We start from the raw sequence: 17,955 nt of genomic DNA, 5'->3' as shown, positions 1-17,955 counted from the left end.
TCCAAATATGTGTAAAATGGTATAAAAGTGTAGCAAAACATATAACAATGTCACCCAAAAGATCATGGAACAAGAAGAAATTATAGATATGTTTGGGACGTATCATTGTCCCGCTCGACATGAATGAGAAAGCAAAAGTCGGCAACCACAAGCTTATGCTGAGGGACAACACTCTCTCCAGGTATCACCTTAAAGTCTAGGCATGCAGGCGTGTCTTCTCTTCTCGAGAGGATGAAATCAATCTCGCTAGAGTGTTGCCCACTACTGTAAGTCGCTGGATGTGATTCTCTCTTCTTAAAGAGGGTGTTAGCTATGATCTCGTTGTAGGCTAGCGCAAAGCTTAAGACTTCTCCTTCTTGATTCTTGATGCCATAGCCAAATCCCCCATGCACCCCTTCAAAACATGTGTTAGATGCCCCCACGTGGCCATTGAGGTCTCCTCCTATGAAGAGCCTATAGCCAATGGTACACTCCTAACCATGTCTTCCAAGCCTTCTCACAACTCCCTCTTGGTGTTCTCATTGTGTCCTACTTGCGGGGCATACACACTAATAACATTGAGAACTAAGTCCTCAACTACCAGCTTGACCAGGATAATCCGGTCCCCACGTCTCTTGACGTCTACCACTCCATACTTGAGGATCTTACTGATCAAGATGTGTAACAGCCCAGAACGGACGCTCCAGAAGATTCCCCTTTTATTTTGTTGTTGCCATGTGATTCTTTTGTTTGTCGCATTCATCATTGCATCATGCGCATCATGTGCATTGCATCGGCACTCCATTGTCGTCATTTTTCAAAAACTTGCACCCATTCTTAGTGGTAGGTTCTCTCCGTTTTGTCGTCGACCGTTTTGAGAGCAAAAACACACGCCCGCGCCCGCGGCATCATTAAAATCTTGTTTTAAAAACTGTGTATAAAACATTCTCGGATTGGGTTGAAAGTTGGTATGCGGTCTTGATATAATGTAGGTAGACCGCTTGCCAAATTTCATTTCAATCGGAGGTCGTTTGATACCCCAACGGATAAACCTTTAGCGGCACTACCAGGTTTATTATCAAACGTTTTCGCAGTTTTAAAATTCTGTGTCGGGCCGCACACCTCACTCTCATCTCAGCCCAAACACCCCTACACAGCCCACCGACCCACCGACCCAACGAGCGCCCCTTCTGCTTCGGACCGTCGGATCGAGATCCGAAGGTCCAAAAACGAACTAAAACCCCTAACCTAGACCCCCTTTCCTATATAAGTAGCCTACCCGTGCCCAAATTGGAACCCTAGACATTTCCCTCGGGACCGCGCCGCTAGCCTCCACCACCAACCGCCACACAACTGCCAGCTCTACCCCTTCCCCGCGCAGGGCCCATTTGTAGAAAAAACCCTAGATTCATGCATTTAATAACAATCAAACCGTACATCATATGTAAAAACATTATATATGTGAAATGTCTAGAATTTTGTGTAGAATAATAATTTGCTACTTTCATGTATGTTAAAAATATTTAGCTTGGTGTTTGCATTTAATTTGTATAATGTCATGTTAAAACGATTTTTCTCATAAAACTAACCATAACTCCGTTTAAAATGTTCCACATATGTAACTTGACCAGAAAAATGTGTAGAATAACATGGTGTCATATATTTTGCTGTTTAACAACTCTAAAATTGTGCTATAGGCAAAACATTATCGACTTTTAGTTTGCATATGGGGACTTTCCAGAATTGTTATTCGTTGTTACGACCTCATTAAAACTTGCCTAGAATTCCAAAAACTTTCATAATATCTTGTTGCCTCCGTGTTTTAACATGTTTGCGACTGTCATTTGCATATGTTTTATATTCATGGCATCTTATGTTGTGTTGGTCATATCTTTTAAATCGTAGCTCCGTTTTACGTGATCTATATATGTAAATCAACTAGAATGACATGTAGAATCACATGGTCCACTTTATTTTTCTGTTTAATAAATATAAAATATGTTTAGTTCAGATCTAGACCAATTTCAAAATTAACAGATGGGGTCGTTTCGAAATGTTATATGTTGTTTCCGACCTTATATAAAATGCCTAGACAGTGTAGTTTATTTATGCTTGACCTCTTGCCATGTTTAACAATATTTAATATTGTCATGTACCTAATGGGAGTGAACTAAGTAATTCAAATTGGGGTTTCGTCGATATGCAACTCATTCCATATTAAGCTTCACTTAATGTGTAGTATTTATTGTTGTGATTGCCATGCCTTGCATATTAAACCAGACATGCATCATATGTGTTTGTGCATCATGTCATGCATATATTGTGGTGAATATCGTGTGTTGAATCTTGTTTTCAGATTATTTTTTCTCGATAAAGTTCTGAACCACTTCGAAGTGTGAGAATTCGTTTGACTATGTTGGTTCATCTGCTTCACACATTCGTTCTTCTACCAAGTGAGATCACAAGCAAGATGATCATTTCCCTAGATACCACTACTATCATTGATATGCTAGTTGTCCCATTTCTATCGCTATGTATCGGCACCCTACCACTTGTTAATGTCAGCCTCCCGACATTGCCATGAAAAGCCTCTAACCCCATCACGTCCCAGCAAACCACTGTTTGGCCATGTTACCGCTCGCTCAGCCTTCTTATAGCGTTGCTAGTTGAAGGTGTAGTTGATTCCATGTGAAAACATGGGTTCCTTCTTATATCACCATATTATTGTTATTTAATTTGATGCACCTATATACTTGGTAAAGGGTGAAAGGCTTGGCCTTCTAGTCTCGTGTTTTGTTCCACCTTTGTCGCCCTACTTACTTGTGTACCGGTGTTATGTTCCATATTGAGCGCTCCTAACATGCTTGGGTTGTTATGGGGACCCCCTTGATATTCATTTTGGGATAAAACTCATCTAGCAAGGCCCAACTTTGGTACTACATTTGCCTAATAACTAATGAACCGCATAGGGAGTAATTAACCCGTGGACAATTAATCAACCCTCGGGCCAGCGCTCCTCATGAGTGTTGGTCCAAACTAGAGTCATGTGCGGGGCCAACCCGGGGCAACTCATGAGATTTCTATCAAGTCCTTGTATGTTGCACTCATCCGGTCGTGTCCTGAGAACGAGATACACGGCTCCTATCGAGTTCGTCGACACATCGGGCGGCCATGCTAGATTTATTTTACCCTTCTCAAACGTCTTGTGTGAGGGATTCCGAGGATACTTCGGGCTATCTCGAGGTTTAGATTTTCCACCAGGAATCCGAGGAGATCACGGGTTTTCTGTGGCCGAGGTTTCCGATGCAGCTTGGTAGTTTGTGATGGACTAATTGGAGCACCCCTGCAGGGTTAATATCTTTCGGAAAGTCGTGCCTGCGGTTATGTGGAAACTTGGAGTAAACTTAATTAAGACTTGCCAACTATGTATGTAACCATGACAGTCCCTTCTCGTGAGCTCTATATCAGAGAGAGGACTCGGTGGGGTTATGTGTGACGTAAGTAGGTGTTCTAGATCACTTCCAGATCCTTATTAGTTCAGGTCTGCTTATGTGTAGATCACCCCCCTCTCTTATTTCTTGTAATCGTAAGTTAGCCACTCAAATAAATGCTTATTTTCTTGTTGCAGCCTCACCACTTAACCATGCCTCTCCCATTAAGCTTTTCTAGTCCTGATACCTTTAGAAATGAGATTGTTGAGTCCCCGTGGCTCACAGATTACTACAACAACACTTGCAGGTACAGGTAAAGCGGTACTTTGACGTGAGCACGATGATTGTTCTATTTGGAGGATCTTATTCTTCTTCTTCTTCGATCTAGGATGGGTTCCACGCTAGCAGCCTGGGATAGCAAGGATGGATGTCATTCTTTTATAGTTTGATTTCGTCCGTTGTCGGAGCCTGCTCTTTGCTACTTCTTGAGCTTGCGTTGGTTTTTCCCTTGAAGAGGAAAGGGTGATGCAGCAAAGTAGAGATAACTATTTCCTCAGTTTGAGAACCAAGGTATCAATCCAGTAGGAGTATCAAGATGAGGCACCAATGAACCTGCGCAAAAACAAACAAACTTGCACCCAATGCGATAAAGGGGTTGTCAATCCCTTCACGATTACTTGCAAGGTGAGATCTGAAGGTGATAAAAGGTAAAAAGAAATAAAAGTGCAGCAAAGTATTTTTGGTATTTTTGTATGTAGATCTGAATATATGATGTGTAAAGTAGACCCCGGGGCCATAGTGTTCACTAGAGGCTTATCTCATGATATCAAGTATTACGGTGGGTGAACGAATTACTGTTGAGCAATTGATAGAATCGCGCAAAGTCATGATGATATCTAAGGCAATGATCATACATATAGGAATCACGTCCGAGACAAGTAGACCGATACTTTCTGCATCTACTACTAACACTCCACACATCGATCGCTATCCAGCATGCATCTAGTGTATTAAGTTCATAACAAACGGAGTAACGCCTTAAGCAAGATGACATGATGTAGAGGGATAAATTCATGCAATATGATATAAACCCCATATTTTTACCCTTGATGGCAACAACACGATGCGTGCCTCGCTACCCCTTCTGTCACTAGGTGAGGACACCGCACGGTATGAACCCAAAACCAAGCACTTCTCCCATTGCAAGAATTATAGATCAAGTTGGCCAAATGAAACCAATAACTCGAAGAGAATTACAAGGATACGAAATCATGCATATAAGAAATCAGAGGAGACTCAAATAATATTCATAGATAATCGGATCATAAATCCACAATTCATCGGATCTCGACAAACACACCGCAAAAGAAAGTTACATCGGATAGATCCATGAAGATCATGGAGAACTTTGTATTGAAGATCCAAGAGAGAGAAGAAGCCATCTAGCTACTAGTTATGGACCCGAAGGTCTGTGGTGAACTACTCACGCATCATCAGAGAGGCAATGGTGGTGATGAAGAAGCCCTTCGTTTCCGAATCCCCCTCCGACAGGTCACCAGAATGATCCCGAGATGGGATCTTGTGGAGATAGAAGCTTGCAGCGGAGGAAAAGTATTTTCGTGGCTCTCTCCTTTGGTTTCGGGATTTTTGGGAATTTATAGGCGAAAGAGGTAGGGAAGAGGAGCCACGGGGGGGCACGAGCCTGCTAGGCGCCCCCCCTAGGGCGCGCCTAGGGGGCTCGTGACCTCCCACGAGACCTATCGTGGTTTTGTCACGGCGGATGTCCTCGTGAGAGAACTTTAGGTGTGAGGCCATCGCAACCATGTGGCGGCTTGAGAGGGGCTCGACGGAATCGAGAGACGTGAGTTTACCCAGGTTCGGCCCCTCCGATGGAGGTAAAATCCTACGTCCTGCTTGTGTTTCATTGATGAAGATGATGATCTCGATTAAAACGGTGCAGACTCGCCACCTCTAATCTCGTGGGTGTCTAATCTGTCTATCTCATGATTTTTCTTGTATAGACCTAGGTTGTGAATCTTGTCCCTCTTGGGGCGCCTTACCCCTCCTTATATAGGTGGAAGGGGTAGGTTTACATGTAGAGTCCGACTAGGAGTAGGAATAGTACTAGTCTCTCTTGAATCCTAATCCAGGTCTTGTTTCCTTCTTATGGGAGTATTTCCTCTTCTTGGGCCTTCTGTGTGAGTCGGCCCTCCTGGCCTCTCTATGAGTCGCCTTATGCCAGGGTGCACACTGGGCCTTGGGCCTTTGTTGTTTGTGTAAGTCGCCTGCCGGGTCATGTATGACCCGCCCGCCATGTTACCGTTGAGTCGCCGGTGAGTTGCCAAGTCTTGGCGGGTCATACTTCAAGTCGGATCACAGCGTGGGGTATATTCCCAACAAGACCTCCTGCCTTGGTTCTCAAGTCCTCTGCGTATCTTCTGTTATGGAAAAAATCATCCCGCAGGTTTTATTCCGTATGGACTCCGTTTAATATTCTTTTCTGAAAAAGGTCAAAAACACGGAAAAAACAGAAACTCGCACTAGGCACTGAGTTAATAGGTTAGTCCCAAAAATGATATAAAATGGCATATAAATGCACATAAGACATCCCAAGTTGATAATATAATAGCATGGAACAATCAAAAATTATAGATACGTTGGAGACGTATCAAGCATCCCCAAGCTTAATTCTTGCTCGTCCTCGAGTAGGGAAGTGATAAAGACCGAATTTATGATGTGGAATGCTACCTAACATATTTGTTCTTTGTAACTTCTTTCTCGTGGCATGAATGTTCAGATCCATAAGATTCAAAACAATAGTTTAATATTGACATGAAAACAATAATACTTCAAGCATACTAGCAAAGTAATCATGAACTTTTGAAATAACAAGGCCAAAGAAAGTTATCCCTACAAAATCATATAGTCTGGCTATGCTCCATCATCCCCACACAACGAATTTAAATCATGCACAACCCTGGTATTGGCCAAGTAATTGTTTTCACACTCTTACTTTCTCAAACTTTTTCAACTCTCACGCAATACAGGAGCGTGAGCCATGGATATAGCACTATAGGTGGAATAGAGTGTGGTGGAGGTTCTGAGGCAAAAAGGAGGAGATGGTCACATCGACTCGACGTATCAATGGGCTATGGAGATGCCCATCAATAGATATCAATTTGAATGACTAGGGATTACCATGCAACGGATGCACTAGAGCTATAAGTGTATGAAAGCTCAAAAAGTAAACTAGTGGGTGTGCACCCAACTTGCCTACTCACGAAGACCTAGGGCAATTTGAGGAAGCCCATCATTGGAATATACAAGCCAAATTTATATAATGAAAATTCCCACTAGTATATGAAAGTGACAAAACAAGAGACTCTCGATCATGAAGAACATCGTGCTATTTTGAAGCACAAGTGTGGAAAAAGATAGTAGCATTGTCCCTTCTCTCTTTTTCTCTCATCATTTTTTTTGTTTGGGCTCTTTGGCCTCTTTTTTCATTTCTATTTTTTTTGGTGGGCATATTTGGCCTCTTTTTTTATTTCCTCACATGGGACAATGCTCTAATAATGATGATCATCACACTTTTATTAACTTACAACTCGATACTTAGAAAATTAATGACTCTATATGAAATGCCTCCGGTAGTGTACCGGGATGTGCAACGATCTAGCTTAGCGTATGACATTCAAACATCTAGCTAGCTATCTTACGATCATGCAATGGCAAAATGAAAATGAAAACACATGTCATGAGACAGAACGGTGGAAGTTGCATGGCAATATATCTCGGAATGGCTATGAAAATGCCATAATAGGTAGGTATGGTGGCAGTTTTGAGGAAGGTATATGGTGGGTTTGTGCACCGGCGAAAGTTGCGCGGCACTAGAGAGGCTAGCAATGGTGGAAGGTGAGAGTGCATCTATACCATGGACTCCCATTAGTCATGAAGAACTCATATACTTATTGCGAAAGTTTTATTAGTAATCGAAAGAAAGTGCTAAACGCATACTCCTAGTGGAAGGGTTGGTAGGTGTTAACCATCGTGCGATCCCGACCGCCACACAAAGGATGAAAATCAATAAATCAATTATGCTCCGACTTCCTAACATAGCGGTTCACCATAGGTGAACGCTATGGGGATCACTAACCTCGACACAAGTATTTCTAGATTCACAACACCCTACTAACATAACTCTAATATTACCATATCCATATCTCAATACTAATTGTGAGGAATCAAACTTATCTTACTAACCAATGCATTTGAATATGAAAGTTTTTATTATATCCTCTTTGGATTCCTATCATATTTAGGACTAATTTCATAACACACGCCAATTACCAAGTTACTTAGAGATAGCACTCTCAAAATGATATAAGTGAAGATCGAGAGTTTTTATTTCTACAAAATATGACACCGCTGTGCTCTAAAAAGATTTAAGTGAAGCACTAGAGCAAAATCATCTAGCTCAAAAGATATAAGTTAAGCTCATGGGAGCAAAATTATCTAGATCAAAAGATATAAGTGAAGCTCATGGGAGCTAAATTGCCTAGCTCAAAGGATATGAGTGAAGCTCATTGAGTATTCTAACAAATTCACGATGAGTGCATGTCCCTCTCAAAAAGGTGTGCAGCAAGGATGATTGTGATAAAACAAAAAGCAAAGACTCCTATAATACACGACGCTCCAAGCAAAACACATATCATGTGGTGAATAAAATATAGCTCGAAGTAACGTTACCGATGGATTGAAGACGAAAGAGGGGATGCCTTCCCGGGGCATCCCCAAGCTTAGGCTTTTTGGTGTCTTTGAATTTGGCTTGGGATGACATGGGAATCCCCAAGCTTAAGCTCTTTCAACTCTTTATTCCATTTTCCATAAGAACATCACCCAAAACTTGAAAACTTCACAACACAAAACTTAAAGAGAAACTCGTGATATCATTAGCATAAAAAAACAAACTACCAACTTTTTAGGTACTGTAGTAAAATTGATTTCTATTTAGATTGATGTTATATTACTATATTCTCACTTTTCATGGCTCGTACCCCCTGATACTAACCATAGTTTCATCAAAATAAGGAATCAACACAACAAAAATAGAATCTGTCAAAAACAGAACATTCTGTAGTAATCTGTATATTTGGTATACCTCTGTTATCCCAAAATTTGTGAAAAAGTATGAAAAATAGGGAAATTTGCATATCAATAATAAGAAAAAAGAATCAACTCAAAATCTCTTTTTGGATAGGAATTAAAAACAATTTAGTGAGCCCAAAGTTTCTGTCTTTTTCAGCATGATTAAACAACTATCACCAAAACTAATCATAAAGGTTCTACTTGGAACAAACACTAATTAAAACATTAAAAACACAATCATAACAGAATCATGATGCTGTGGACTCAACAAAATAGAAAGTGAAAAGAAAAAATAAATTTATTCATTGGGTTGCCTCCCAACAAACGCTATTGTTTAACGCCCTTAGCTAGGCATACGGCAATAGAATCGAGTATCGTCATCTTTAGTGCTCAAACCATAAGTAGCTCTCATCATGGATTCATAAGGCAATCTTATTTTATTTCTAGGAAAGTGTTATATGCCCTTATTTAATGGAAATTGAAATCTAATATTCCCTTCCTTCATATCAATAACAACACCAATAGTCCTAAGGAAAGATCTACCAAGAATAATGGGACATGTCGGATTGCAATCAATATCAAGCACAATGAAATCTACGGGAATATAGTTTCTATTTGCAATAATAAGAACATCATTGATCCTTCCCATAGGTTTCTTAATAGTAGAATTTGCAAGATGCAAATTAAGAGAGCACTCATCAATCTCATTGAAACCTAGAACATCACATAAATATTTTGGAATTATGGAAACACTAGCACCCAAATCACACAAAGCATGGCAATCATAATTTTTAATCTTGATTTTTATAGTAGGTTCCCACTCATCATGAAGTTTTCTAGGAATAGATATCTCCAACTCAAGTTTCTCTTCAAGAGATTTCATCATAGCATCGACGATATGATCGGCAAAAGCCTTATTTTGGCTATAAGCATGTGGAGAGTTTAGCATGGATTGCATCAAGGAAATACATTCAATCAAAGGGCAACTGTCATAATTAAATTCCTCGAAATCCAAAGTAGTAATTTCATTACTACTCAAAGTTTTGATATCCTCTACTCCACTTTCAGTATTTTTAGCATCAAGATAAATACACTCCGAATCATTGGGGCGTTTCTCAACCAAAGTGGATTCACATCCAGCCCCATCATCATTAGGATTGCGTCGGGACCCCAATCCTAAGGCATAGGAATCCAGCCTGTAACACATCGCATCCCTTTGCGGTCTCACACACGGTTAACTCCACGGCTGCAGCCTTACCTTAGCCGGGACCGTTTGCGTCTTTTGACTCACGTATGCAATAGTGTCGCTAGCATTCCAATGTCAAAGAACCCGGATCGACAAGTCTAGTCATAAACCAAAGTGGCAGTACCGCACAAGGACAGGCATACATGACCCAACAAAGCAGGTGTCGGTCACAGCGAGTGTAGACGAGTCGTAGCAAGCTACAAGGACTCCATTACATCACGTGACATTTCCCCAAAGGGGACAGACACAGCAGCTAAGAAGGACACATGCCGGTCAACCAATGTGTCCGGAGCAGTAGCAAGCTACCATGGCTCGTTGGATCATAAAGGGGCATTTCCCTGTAAGGAGTGCTACTAAAATTCATGACTAGGTAATCGAACCCCATACATATCAAGTACGACACATGTACGCATGGCATACTGATATGTATAGATACATCGATGGCATCACAACATAACCATAAACATACAAGCTTTATTTAAGAGGCTCAAAAGAGCCACACACATAATATTACACAGTAAGGGTCTCACGACCCATAATAGAAGTCATTCAGTTACAAGCCAGTGGAAGAGTTTAAAACTGTCTGAGTACAAACAGGTGCAACTAGGAGGCACATGGCCTGACTATACTACAGACCCAACCTAGGGCCAGATCATAGCTGGGACACCAGCTACTCGTCGTCGTCGATGTCTATGAAGAACCCACCATTAGGGTCATTAGCAACCTCTCCAACATTTATTAAACAAACATGAGTATGGAGGTACTCAGCAAGACTTTAGGATAACTAACTACTCATGCAATGTATCAACAAGGTATGGTGGGGTTTCATGCGGAAAGTCAGCATTTGACCAGTGGCTAGACAACTTGCATTTTTAAAATAATTTTGACAACTTGATTTATCGCACACGAGTCCACTAACACCACAATCAATACACCATCGTGGAATCATTCCGTCTCCATACGGAATTGCCGTCCACGACACTCACGCTTATCTTGACAATTTTATGGGTAGCCATTGAAGTTATCTATGAACAACATATGTCTCCAAGTAGTCCATATCCACGGACGCGGCTATTCGAATAGATCATAACCCTGCAGGGGTGTACTTCGTCATACAGGCTCTCGCCACTTATCGCCATGTGCACGTCATGCACCTCGGCAACCTTCAAGCGGAAGCCCAGCGAGGGAGTCGGCCACGACCGTTAACCACACTAGTACCTAGTCCAGGTTTATCGCCTATCTGAGAGTAACCCGTACGGAAGTCCGGCCGAGGTTTATGCCACGGCCTCAAACGATGTGCGCAGGGTTCCCAAGCCCACCATCCGGGTGCCACTTGGTACACCGTGCCACTGCCTACCGCATCATAGCCCACCTCTCAGGTCAGCACTATGCACGACCTCCAGCATGACTATAAACACCAGAAACTACTTGCAACTCCTGGACCGAGTACTAAGCGATTAATAAGTCGAGAGGGTCAATTAAGTATCCCAACGTGTGGTAGTATCTAGTCTTGGATTACATACATGGAACTCAGTTCCTAAGGACGGTTCCAATGAAACAACCCGCCATGTACTCCTACACAGCCTTTCACCGGTACCTTTACCAAATCAGGTTCAACACACAACCTTTGCTTACCGAACACATTCTCACAATTCTGTTCATCTCCCAGATGACAGACCATACACAACTCTAAGCATAGCATGCATAGCAGGATAAGGCACATCATGGCTCAAGCAACTACCAGGTATGCTAGGTTGCAAGGTTCGGCTATTTACTGTGACAAGGTTAGGTCATGCAAAGGAAGTGGGTTCAACTGACGTGGCAAAAGCAGTTGAAGCATTTGATCCTAATGCAATAAGTAAGTGCAGGAGCAAGAACATGGGATTTATCGGGATGATCAAAATGGCTGCTTGCCTTGTTGCTCAGAGGAGTGACAATATCCGTCAAACGGATATTCAGTGGAATCCGGGGGAGCGGAGCCTACCGAAAGGAATGACAGTAATCAATAACAAACATATGCAATCAAGATGATGCATGAGCATGGCATGAGAATGCAAGGTGACAAACTAATATAGTTAGCATATATTAAGTTTGAAGTTGATTTGAATCAAATTCAAATATCACTTCAAACGAGGTATTCTCGGATACCATTTTAATTGATTCGACCTGATGCTCAGATCAACTTGATGTTAACATGCATGGGATGACATGTTAAGTTGCTAGTTTGTAATTAGAACAGTGTTTGATCCTAAGCCCTAGGAATCCAGCCTGTAACACATCGCATCCCTTTGTGGTCTCACGCACGGTTAACTCCACGGCTGCAGCCTTACCTTAGCCGGGACCGTTTGCGTCTTTTGACTCACGTATGCGATAGTGTCGCTAGCAATCCAATGTCAAAGAACCCGGATTGACATGTCTAGTCATAAGCCAAAGTGGCAGTACCGCACAAGGACAGGCATACATGACCCAACAAAGCAGGTGTCGGTCATCAGCGAATGTAGACGAGTCGTAGCAGGCTACAAGGACTCCATTACATCGTGTGACATTTCCCCAAAGGGGACAGACACAGCAGCTAAGAAGGACACATGCCGGTCAACCAATGTGTCCGGAGCAGTAGCGAACTACCAAGGCTCGTTGGATCACAAAGGGGCATTTCCTTGTAAGGAGTGCTACTAAAGTTCACGACTAGGTAATCGAACCCCATACATATCAAGTACGACACACGTACGCATGGCATACCGATATGTATAGATACATCGATGGCATCACAACATAACCATAAACATACAACCTTTATTTAAGAGGCTCGGAAGAGCCACACACATAATATTACACATTAAGGGTCTCACGACCCATAATAGCAGTCATACAAATACAAGCCAGCGGAAGAGTTATAAACTGTCTGGGTACAGACAGGGCAACTAGAAGGCACATGGCCTGACTATACTACAGAGCCGACGTAGGGCCATATCGTAGCTGGGACACCAGCTACTCGTCGTCGTCGATGTCTACGAAGAACCCTCCATTAGGGTCGTTAGCAACCTCTGCAACATTTATTAAGCAAACATGAGTACGAAGGTACTCAGCAAGACTTTAGGAGAACTAACTACTCATGCAAGGTATCAAAGGGTATTGTGGGGTTTCATGCGGAAAGCCAGCATTTGACTCGTGGCTAGACAACTTGCATTTTGAAATTAGTTTTGACAACTTGATTTCTCGCACACGAGTCCACTAACACCACAAAAATACACTATCGTGGAATCATTCCGTCTCTATACGGAAATGCCGTCCACGACACTCATGCTTATCTTGACAATTTTATGAGTAGCCATTGAAGTTATCTATGAACAACATATGTCTCCAAGTAGTCCATATCCGCGGACGCGGCTATTCGAATAGATCATAACCCTGAAGGGGTGTACTTTGTCACACACGCTCTCGCCACTTATCGCCATGTGCACGTCATGCACCTCGGCAACCTTCAAGCCGAAGCCCGGCGAGGGAGTCGGCCACGACCGTTAACCACACTAGTACCTAGTCCAGGTTTATCGCCTATCTGAGAGTAACCCGTACGGAAGTCCGGCCGAGGTTTCCGCCACGGCCTCAAACGATGTGCGCAGGGTTCCCAAGCCCACCATCCGGGTGCCACTTGGTACACCGTGCCACTGCCTACCGCATCACGGCCCACCTCTCAGGTCAGCACCATGCACGGCCTCCAGCATTACTATAAACACCAGAAACTACTTGCAACTCCTGGACCGAGTACTACCCGATTAATAGGCCGAGCGGGGTCATATTTCAGGGGCCAGCATGTGGTAGTATCTAGTATTGGATTACATACACGGAACTCAGTTCCTAAGGACGGTTCTAATGAAACAACCCGCCATGTACTCCTACACGGCCTTTCACCGGTACCTTTACCAAATCAAGTTCAACACACAACCTTTGCTCACCGAACACATTCTCACAATTCTGTTCATCGCCCAGATGACAGACCATACACAACTCTAAGCATAGCATGCATAGCAGGATAAGGCACATCATAGCTCAAGCAACTATCAGGTATGCTAGGTTGCAAGGTTCGGCTATTTACTGTGACAAGGTTAGGTCATGCAAAGGAAGTGGGTTCAACTATCGTGGCAAAAGCAGTTGAAGCATTTGATCCTAATGCAATAAATAAGTGCAGGAGCAAGAACATGGGAATTATCGGGATGATCAAAGGGGTTGCTTGCCTTGTTGCTCAGAGGAGGAACGATATCCGTCAGACGGATATTCGGTGGAATCCGGGGGTGCGGAGCCTACCGAAATGAATGGCAACATTCAATAACAATCATATGCACTCAAAATGATGCATGAGCATGGCATGAGAATGCAAGGTGATAAGTTATTATTTTCAACATGTATTAGGTTTAGAGTTGATTTGAATCACATTCGAATAGCAATTCAAACGGGTATTCTCGGATACCGGTTTAATTGATTCGACCTGATGCTCAGATCAACTTGATGTTAACATGCATGAAATGTCATGTTATGATACTGATTTGTAATTAGGACAGTGGTGATCATTGTATTCCTAATGAAATTTGAATAATTTTCCAAATTCCATTTAAAAAGTAATTATAAGAATTGAATTATTCCTTATTCCACAATTTAGGGTTCTGTAACCATTTCAAAAATAGTTGAAAATAGCATATTCAGAATCCTTGAATTTTTCTGATACTTTTTCATATATAAATTATTTTCATTGGAGTTACAGATTAATTTCTATGAATTTTACAAGTTTTAGCAATTTCCTGGAATTATTTCTATACTGGAAATACTTTTATTGCATCAGCATGACATCAGCAGGTCCATCTGGCCGTTGAAAGTCAAACCTGACCAGTGGGACCCACTGGTCAGTCTCTCTGGTCAATTTTAGATTAAGATTAAACTTAATTAACTGATTAACCTTGCTGGACCCACATGTCAGTGACTGATTAACTTATTTGATTTATTTTTATTAGTTTTAAACTTGCCAGAGGCTGGCCCCACCAGTCAGTGGCTCACGCCAGCCGAGATCCACCGGCGGCGAGGTCGTCCTCGCCGGCGGGGAGCCTCCGGTGACCACCAGCACGGCGGAGGGGCTCGGAAACGGCGCACAGGGGGCCAAATGCTGCGCGGAGAGCACCAGAGGAACGGCACATCTCCCGCAGCTCCATTTCTGCACTTAGCCGGGGCTGATCTGGCCGGAGATGACGCCGGCGACGAGCTTGGCGGCGGCCAAGGCTCGGGCGTCATCGGGGTCTTTGATCCAGAGGAAACTACGCTCGTTTCTTAGCTGCTACAGCATCTACGCGTCGACTTGAAGCTGCTGGTGCCCTCGGAAGGACGAGCTGATCATCGGAGGGCTACCGGCGACGAGCGGCAGCGGCGGTCCTCGTCGGGCTTCGGTGAAACTAGAGCTAGAGGAGGGGATCGACGGGAAAAACATAGGGAAACGACCGCATGCTCACGGGGAGTGCAGAGCAGGGCTTAGACGGCTCGGGGAAGGCCTGGGGGCGACGAATCGACGGGAGAGGTCCGGCGGCCGGAGGTGGAAGACGATGGCGCCGCGGGCGTTGCAGAGCTCGGGGTGGCTTCGGCTTCTGCAGGGAGGACCAGACCGACGAGGCGGAGCTAATGGCGTGCTCTGAGAGGGGATCCTATGGCTAGGGGCACGGGCAGCTCGAGCTCGAGCTCGGCTCCAATTGCGGCAGCAAGGAGGAGGAAGAGATCCGGGAGGAGGGAGAGAGCCGATGCAGGGAATGGATAGGGGAGGCCTCAGGGGGCTTATCCCCGGCCTTGCCAGCGCGAGGCGGTGGCCAGGCAGGCGCACAGGTGCGTGGCCGCGCCGAAGGAGGCGGCGGCCACCTCTTGCTGCCTACTGGCGCGAGGGAGGGGACGAGCCAGGGATGGGCCGGGCCAGGCTTAGGCGACAGGTAACTCTTTTCCCTTTTTCTTCTGTTTTTTGTTTTTCTGTTTTGCTAACTATTATTTTGCTAATTATTTCAGCTCCAAAACAAAAAGTAAAAACTAGTTTAGACCTCCTGAAATATTGTTATAACATTCCCAACCATTTCCAAAGTTTTCAACATTTTTGGAAATTTATTGATTCTGATTTCAAATTTAAAACTTGAAACCAGTAGCCTTTTGCATTTATTTAAAATGCTTAAAGTGTCAAGAAAATAGTTTTCTCCAATGCTCATTTACTTTCATGATTTATCAGAAAGTTTGAACATTTCTTGAGGCCATTTTGGGTTCATTGATTTGAACTAGTTTGAGATTTTCTTTAATTGAAATAGTGGCTAGGGTTTTGGGTTTTTCCTTTGCCACTTTGTTGTTTTTGTTGAAACTTCTTAGATGCAAATGCAAAGAAGACATGAGCACAAGACTAACTTGCTTAAGGGTTAGGGATGTGACAACTCACCCCCACTCAAAAGAATCTCGTCCCGAGATTTAGAAGTCGTCGGGAATAACGCAGGATATTCAAGTCGGAGACGATCCTCCCTTTCCCAAGTTGCCTCCTTTTCAGAATGATTTGACCATTGAACTTTAAGAAACTTGAGGTTTCGACGTCGAGTGGTACGCTCAGCTTGATCAAGAATACGCACGGGGTATTCTCGGTATGAAAGGTTATCTTGTAGATCAAGCGTTTCGTGGTCCACTTCACGGATAGGATCCGAAAAGCAACGCCTGAGTTGCGAGACGTGGAAAACATCATGAACCTTGGAAAGATGCGGAGGAAGTTCCAACTGGTAGGCAACTTCTCCTTGTTTGGCAAGAATGCGAAAAGGACCAATGTAACGAGGAGCCAACTTGCCCTTGATACCGAAACGATGGGTACTCTTCAAAGGTGTAACCCGAAGGTAAGCCTTCTCGTCAACTTCAAAGGTCACAGCCTTATGATGACGATCATATTGGCTCTTTTGACGAGACTGGGCTGTTTTCAACTTTTCACGAATAATGCGAACCTGCTCTTCTGCATCCTGGATCATATCCGGGCCAAAGAGTTGCCTCTCTCCGGTTTCTGACCAATTTAGAGGTGTTCGACATCTTCGTCCATAGAGAACTTCAAAAGGGGCTTTGCCCAAGCTTGATTGATAACTATTGTTATAAGCGAATTCGGCGAATGGAAGGAACTTCTCCCAATTCATACCGAACGAAATAGCACAAGCTCGGAGCATATCTTCTAGGATTTGATTCACTCTTTCTACTTGACCACTTGATTGAGGATGGAAAGCAGTGCTAAAAGATAAGTGAGTCCCCATGGCATTCTGAAAACTTTCCCAGAAGAGAGAAGTAAAGATACTTCCACGGTCCGAGTTAATTTCCAGGGGAACATCATGAAGAGACACTATTCGAGAGATATATAACTCTGCTAGCTGGCTAGCTGTTATACTCTCACGAACAGGAAGAAAATGAGCCACTTTGGAAAGACGGTCAATGACCACAAAGATAGCATTATTTCCTTTCTTGGTCTTGGGAAATCCGGTAATGAAATCCATGCTAACTTTATCCCATTTCCATTCAGGAATAGCTAAAGGTTGAAGGGTGCCAGCAGGCCTTTGATGTTCTGCCTTAACTCGACGACAAACGTCGCAGTTAGCAACGAACTCAGCAATTTCTCTCTTCATCCTAGTCCACCAGAACCTCTGGCGTAGGTCCTGATACATCTTAGTACTACCGGGATGAATGGTGAGAGGAGAATCATGAGCCTCCTTAAGGATTAACTGCCTTAGATGTGGGTTCTTAGGAACCACTAAACGATTCTGGAAGAACACAACACCTTGATCGTTCATGGAAAATTCTATAGCGTTTCCGCTAAAAATATTCTCCTTGATCCGTGATATACCCTTGTCATGCTTTTGGCCAGCTATAATTTGATCCTTAAGAGTAGGCTTCGCCACCAGGGTAGAAAGGAATCCTTGAGGAACAATATGAAGATTCAACTTCCGAAAGTCCTCATGGAGATGTGGTTGACCTTGTTGTAGCATCAAATTGTTACAATAAGATTTACGACTTAGCGCATCGGCCATGACATTGGCCTTCCCCGGGGTGTAAGTTATCCCTAAGTCGTAATCCGAGATCAACTCAACCCACCGTCTTTGCCTGAGATTCAAATCCGGCTGGATG

Source organism: Hordeum vulgare, chromosome 5H, assembly GCF_904849725.1.
Source record: "Hordeum vulgare subsp. vulgare chromosome 5H, MorexV3_pseudomolecules_assembly, whole genome shotgun sequence".
In the NCBI taxonomy this organism is placed as follows: Eukaryota; Viridiplantae; Streptophyta; class Magnoliopsida; order Poales; family Poaceae; genus Hordeum; species Hordeum vulgare.
The sequence above is the reverse complement of the archived record's forward strand: the minus strand, read 5'-3'. Positions refer to the sequence as shown.